The sequence below is a fragment of the Callospermophilus lateralis genome, chromosome 13 (genome assembly GCF_048772815.1).
Source record: "Callospermophilus lateralis isolate mCalLat2 chromosome 13, mCalLat2.hap1, whole genome shotgun sequence".
Lineage (NCBI taxonomy): Eukaryota > Metazoa > Chordata > Mammalia > Rodentia > Sciuridae > Callospermophilus > Callospermophilus lateralis.
The window spans coordinates 81,617,823-81,623,763 of NC_135317.1; the positions used below are offsets into that span (position 1 = coordinate 81,617,823).

The following is a 5,941-nucleotide window of genomic DNA, read 5'->3' on the forward strand; positions in this document are numbered from 1 at the left end:
CCTCAGTCTCCTGAGTCTCTGGAATCATAGGTGTGTCCCACTGTACCTGTCTGTAAATTTTAATATTATAATACTGGCATATACACACCAAAAGAACATGTAGAAAGTGAAATAAGGACTTATCCAAATAAAACCAATGTTGATAAAGCAGAACACTCCACATCACTTTCATGTAATTTTTCAATTGTCTTAGACTTTATAATATTTTTAAAACATTTTTTAAATTTATTTTTTTAGTTGTTGATAGACCTTTACTTTATTTACTTATATGCGGTGCTGAGAATCAAACCCAGTGCCTCACATATGCTTCACATGGCTCTACTGCTGAGCCACAACCCCAGCCCAACTTTAGTTCATTTTATATAAGTGAGAAAAGAGAAGAAAGTGAGTATATATTTTAGTCACTGAATTAAGAAGTTTACTATATTATTTCATTTTGGTTTTTAAATTTACTTTTGTTGCACTTCGCCTTTTTTCGGCCATTGTGGTGCGAGCACCGAATTCGGTCCCTCACCATGTCTTCTCACAAGACTTTCAGGATCAAGCGATTTTTGGCCAAGAAACAAAAGCAAAATCATCCCATTGCCCAGTGGATTCGAATGAAAACTGGTAATAAAATCAGGTACAATTCCAAGAGGAGACACTGGAGGAGAACCAAGCTGGGTCTATAAGGAATGACGTGAAATGGCGCACATATTTATCAAAGCTGTGATCATTTTGTCACATCCACCTCAAAATGTCTGCCCTATCTGGATAGTGTGACAGAAGCTGTAGTACTGGTTTGGGTTGGTTTGCTAATAAATATGTGAAACATTTGAAAAAAAAAAATAAATAAATAAATTTACTTTTGTTTTTATATCTTACAGTTCTCAATGATAAGGCCTACCTAGCCTGTATTTTATATATTACACAATCTCTCATGAATTTTTAATTAATCTTATGCATCCAATATCTTTTAAGTTTTTTTCCTTTTGCAGTACTGGGGATAAAACCCATGGGTGCTCTACCACTGAGCTACATCCCCAGCCCTTCTTATTTTTTTATTTTGAGACAGTGCCTTGCAAGTTATCACTTGGAATCCTCCTGCCTCAGCCTTCACCAATTTTGAATTACTTCCTGCCTTCAGTGGGTGTGTACTCAGGGACATGTGACTCTGTCTAGGATGGGGAAGAAACGTATTATAGGCATGTGCTACCATAAGCAAATTCCTTTAAAAAATTTTAAATACAATGAAACATAAACTCAGAAGGAAAGGAAGGAAGTCAGACCTGTAGGGAAAGGTTATTCATATCCTTGGGTAATCCCTTTCTTACTTATTGCAGCCATGTTTTTAAGAGATTGCTTATGCTTTTCTTATGTCTCAGGTCCTTGAACAATTTTGAGAGGGTCTCTTTAAGTTGCTTAGGGCATTGGTAAATTGCTGAGGCTGACTTTGAACTTGCCATCCTCCTGCCTCAGCCTCCTGAATCACTGGGATTAGAGGAACGTGCCACCACTCCTGGGGACTATTGCTCTTATTTAAAACAGTTTACTGGCCAGGGATATAGTGGGTTCAATCTCCAGTATGCAAAACAAACAAACGATCCCCCCAAAAAAACCCATATTTGCAGGGAGAGAATAAGTCAGATGCTTTTATGTCTTTATTTCATTTAGTCTTTTCAGCAAATGAAAGTAGTTATCATCATCCACATTTTGCAAGTATGAAAATGGAGCTTCAGAAAGATCAAAGAGCATTTTATTAGATAGCATGTAAGTCAGAGAACTTGGACTCAAACTCAAGATCAGACTTCAGGACACTGTTCTTCAGGGTTTACTGCCTTCTCCGATGACTGCTGTGAGGATCAAGCACCACAGTGTCTATGAACAGGCTTGGAAAACTACCACGAGCTATGTATGACCCAGGGATCTTGGAATCCCTGGAATAGCCATACTTCTATAAGTAGGGCTCATATGGGTTTTAATTTATACGAATCTCTTATCCTCTCTGTTTCATCCATAGTTTAGTTTGGATAGCTTAAATGACATGATTGAATGAGGGAGGTTAAATTATCACAAAGCAGTGTTATTGGCATTTATTGTGGAGGCACTAACTTTTATAACTCTATTGTGTTATAATCCATTCAATTTTCTGGCAATTTAGAAGAACAACTATTTATAAGGGGATTAGCTTAGTTATGTCTTCAAGCTGCCAAATGTTTCCCTGAGAGACATGGATTAAGGTTCAGAAATAACTTAAAGTTGCTGGGTGTGATGGTACACACCTGTTATCCCAGGGACTCTGGAGGCCGAGACAGGAGGATTGCAAATTTGAGGCTGCCTCAACAAATTAGTGAAGCCCTCAGCAGTTTAGAGAGACTGTTGCTGAAAGTTCTGTCCTTGTCACCAATGCCAATCCAATAACAAGGGCAAGGTTTTGAGAAAAAAAGAAAAAAGAAGGTTTATTGCTTTGCTAGCAAAGGAGAAACAGAGGGAACTCCTGTCCCAGAGGCTGTGATTCTGCCCATCAGCAAGAGCAGGGGGCTTTGAAAGAGATGATTCAAAGGTGATTTTGCATGTGTTCTGGGTCAGGAGTAGTAATTCACTTGTTAATTTGGGAGATAGTCATTTCTGAGATCTTCTGATACCATCACCAATTCTGAATTACTTCCTGCCTTCGGTGGGTGTTGACTCAGGGACACTGTGACTCTGTCTAGGATGGGGAAGAAAGGTAATCCTGTTTCCCCTGAGATTAGGGAGGGGGAGAGATTAGGGAGGAGCAGGGAGAGAGGAAGATAAAGAAACTTCCATTTATTTAAAAAATAAATTGCAGTGGCCGAGCAGCAAGGGCTATATTTAACTATAAAGTAGACCACTGTTACAAGACCCTGTCTCAGAATAAGAAATATAAAGGACTGGGGGTGTTTCTCAGGGGTAATGTGTCCCTGGGTTAAATCCCTAATACTCCCTACTCCCCAAAATAAATCAATAAAATAAAACAAAATGACTTCAAGGAGATGAGTCAAGCTAGCAGGAACTGAAGGAGCGGTACCAGGCATAGCTTTGGGTGCTATCTTATTTCGTTCCATCCTTTTTTGCAAATTACAGTAATAGGTAAACTTTCTCTGTTGGGTGCCAAATAATCATTTAAAAAGTGAAGTGCTTTTTATAAAAGTTAAAGTGTGCATTGCTAGAAATTCTAGAAGCAAGTAGCAGTTAACAAAATTGCTTCAAGTTAAATTTATTTTGCTCTAGAAATTTCTTTCTTTCTTTCTTTCTTTTTTTTTTTTTTTTTTGTGCCAGGGTAGGGGAGTGGTTATTTTCAATAAGAGCCAAATCATTTTCTACATGAAAGCCTAGACATACAGCCAGATGCCTCACTGGTTTGGGTTGGCCCACCAATTTAGATCGTATGTTGACTTCCACATGGACATGGGTAGAGATGGGAAAGGAATTGAATTCTGGGAGCCCTGGCTCCTGGAAAAGGTTTGCATTGGGTGGATCACAGCAGCTGGTGAATCATGAACCCATTCATTTCACAAAAGTTCTGTTAAATAAACATTCCAGGAGGCCCTTGGTTGGAACTGAACACTTGCACTGGACCCCGATGGACAAGATTAAAAATCAAAACGAAGTCACCCAGGCTGAAGTTCCATTTCACCAAGTTGAAACTGTTTACCTGCCCTTTGGAGAAATCGGGATTAGAGAGATAACAGCCACGTTTTCAAGGCAGTCACGTTCAACTGGCATGATAATGAAGTTCCCTCTGCTTTAATCCTTACACAAAAAAAGTGACCTGAAATAACCTGAAGATAACCAAACAGTTGTATTCCTAACTGTTTCCCTGTCCCTGCCCAAGGAAAGTAATTCTGAAATGATGAGTCTGTTTTCTTCCAGCCCTTTTCTGTCCATAAAAATCAACCTCTTCAGCTGGGATCGTTGGAAGATTTATTCTATTTTCTAGAGTAAAAAAAATGAAGCCATCCTGGCATGGTGGCACACACTGTAATCCCAGTGGCTCAGGAGGCTGAGGCAGGAGGATGGTGTGTTCAAAGCCAGCCTCAGCAAAAGCAAGGCGCTAAGCAACTCAGTGAGACCCTGTCTCTAAATAAAATACAAATAGGCCTGGGATGTGGCTCAGAGATTGAGTGCCCCGAGTTCAATCCCCAGTACCAAAAAGTACCAAAAAAAAAAAAAAAAAAAAAAGAAGAAGCCAAATAAGATCTTTAAATTGTTGTAATTTTATACTCCGACAGATCACAAACCTTGATTGTCTTGGGAGTTGCCAGGCAAACCTACAACCCTGGGAATGGTATAGTCTATATCTGAGAAACCTGCTGTTGACAGAAAAGGCAACTCAATCACTTTAATTCTCTTTGCTTAGATGGGAGGATTTTCTGCAGTAACACAAAGAAACTTAATGTGTCCATCAAGAGCATATCAGAGGTTGAACTGCATAAGAAAAGTCCTGATCATTGAGAGAAAGTAGACTGTCAGAAGTTATCTGCTCACAGCATGAATTAAGCACAGTTGTAAGCAATAGATTTTTGTGAAGATTCCAACCCACTAATCATTGAAAGTGCCTTGTGTGTGCCTATATCCTGAGACTCTGGAGGCCCAGGCGGGAGGATTCCAAGTTCCAGCCTAGCCTCTGCAATTTAGCCTGTCCCTGTCACAAAATAAAGAAAGGGCTGGGGATGTAGCTCAGGGGTGGTGTCCTAGCCTAGCATGTGTGAGGCCTTGGCTACTGGAAAAAAAAAAAAAAAGAATCTGGTGCACAGTAGACACTGTCTACACTCTAATTATGATTGCCCCAGTGGTGGGCATGCTGGACTGGCATTATCTGTGTTTGTTTCGGACTGACATATGAATGGAAAAAGAGGAAGAAGATCAGTGGTGTGCAAATCCAACTGACCACCAGAATTTCATGAGGAGTTTTCTAGAATTTAAATTTCAAGTTCTAGTGCTGGAGATTTTTATTCTCATTCAATGGTTCTTCTTCTTCTTCTTCTTCTTTTTTTTTTTTTTTAAAGTTCTGCAGCTGATTTGGTCTGTTCATCAGATTTAGAAACTACTAAATTCCTTCTTAGTTCTACTATCAAGAGTTTGGAATAGCTTCAAAATCTGGACTACGGAGAAGAATCCTTTCTTGATACTTATAGTTCAAACTCATGCATATTTGCATTTAACCAAAGTCAACTAATTTTACTGTGCCTCCTCTCAAGGTTTGAGAATCTGTAAGGTAATTGAAGACACAAATGAAGCTTTTTGAGTGATAAACAGTTTCTCTATGTGCACATCAGAACCTACAGAACTCAAGGCAACCTGTTTACTTACATCTATTAATTTATTATAAAGGATATAGAGGATGCCTGGAATCCTAGTAGCTCAGGAGGCTGAGCAGGAGGCTTGCAATTTCAAGGTCAACCTCAGCAATTTAAGAAGGCCCTAGGTAACTTAGTGAGATCCTGTCTCACAATACAAAAGTAAAAAGGGCTGGGAATGTGGCTCAGGGGCAAAATGCAAAAAGAGTTTAAAAGAGTCCTGAGCATAGGAGCATCTGTCCCCGAGGGTTGATGTGTGTCACTCTCAACACAGATACTTTCACCTTCCCAAGTTCCTCCCCCTTCCCCGGGGGTCTTTGGGTAGGGCTGAAGATTCCAACCCACTAATCATTTAGGCTTTCTAGTGAAGGCCCCATCCCAAGTTACATAACTTCCTAAACTTTGGTAAGATCATAAAGGACTCATTATGAATAATAAAAGACATTCCTGGCGTGCGGTGCAGGTGGCAGCAGCAGCAGCGGGAGCAGCAGGGATTGGGGAACCGAGTTGTGGGGGAAAGGGGCAGGGTTCCTGCCAGCTTTTCTGCCTCGCCCTGCATCACGCCAGGAAGCCACTCCTACTTGGAGCACGGAGCTTTGAGGCTCTTGATGGGGTCCCAAGGTTGTGACCCTGGCCCTCTC

General features: G+C 40.3%; 1 pseudogene; it reads left to right on the forward strand.

Annotated features, from left to right (window-relative positions):
• Window positions 1-475: 475 nt before the first annotated feature.
• LOC143379385 (large ribosomal subunit protein eL39 pseudogene) lies at window positions 476-694 on the forward strand (annotated as a pseudogene).
• Window positions 695-5,941: the final 5,247 nt, after the last annotated feature.